This window comes from Arachis ipaensis, chromosome B06 (assembly GCF_000816755.2).
Source record: "Arachis ipaensis cultivar K30076 chromosome B06, Araip1.1, whole genome shotgun sequence".
Taxonomy (NCBI): domain Eukaryota; kingdom Viridiplantae; phylum Streptophyta; class Magnoliopsida; order Fabales; family Fabaceae; genus Arachis; species Arachis ipaensis.
Genome location: NC_029790.2, coordinates 3,190,714 through 3,191,832, shown reverse-complemented (window position 1 = coordinate 3,191,832; position 1,119 = coordinate 3,190,714).

Genomic DNA, 1,119 nt, shown 5'->3' with positions numbered 1-1,119 from the left:
TTACTTAATAAAAATTTTTTTAAGTGATTGTCTACAATTTATTGTCTAATCTATCCAAAAAAAATTAATATTTAATTTAAAAAATATAAAATAAAAAATTTAAAATATTTGATAAACACACACACAAAAAAAAAAATCAAATTAAATGTTGAATAAAGAGTAGGACGTAGCAGATAGCGGTATTTAGCAACCGTCGCAGTTGACCGGCATCATAGTGTGGCATTTTCTTCCAAGTCATAGTTTGAACTTTGAATCACATACACAGCTAAAAATCATATCCAATATTTTAGTATAAACTTATTTTATAGATACATTTATTTATTTAATGGGATCTAATAATTCATAATATCCCAATAAATTATATTTCAAATGACATAATTTTTCATATACTCATTTAAGAAGTGTAGATTTGAGTCTCTCTATTTTTAGTTAAAAAAAATTCTTAATATGGACAAAGATATCTCGACACATTTTAGAGGAACTCTGAATGTTATCCTTACCTATATCGTCCGTGATATCATCAATACTTTATATCTGGAAATTTTTTACTGAAAAAGGAAAGAAGCAAGAAAATTGCGAACAAAGAATAATCTTTTCTTTGTAATACTGTATATACTATTTATGGGCCAGTTTTAGGAAGCGCCCCTTCTAGAGGGGCATCTCAGACGCCGCTTGCTTTTTGATGTCGTGGCATTGTTGCAAATTAACACGTGGCGGTGTTGGGACAGGCTTGCAGAAAGAGAAAAAAATGGAGAAACCTGCAATTGTAGAGATCCTATTTTCTGTTAATTATATATGTGGCTGGAGTGTTTGTGGTAAAAATATGATATAGGGTTAGTATATGAGCAGCATGTAAATATTTTTTTGCAGGTAATATTATTTTATTCTGTCTAAAAAGATGGCCTGTTTTAACTGGGCTTTGCAATTTATGGTTTCTGGGCTTTGCAGTTTATGGTTTTTGGAGTAAAATGAATGGTTGAGAGATTTTAGAATTGGCCTTTTAATTACCGGAACAAAAAAGAATTAGGTAGATTTAAGATTTGGGCTTTTAAGTACCGAAAAGAAAAAAAGAATTAGACTTTCTAGTACATGGCTGGGAAAAAAATTTTTGCTTGTGAT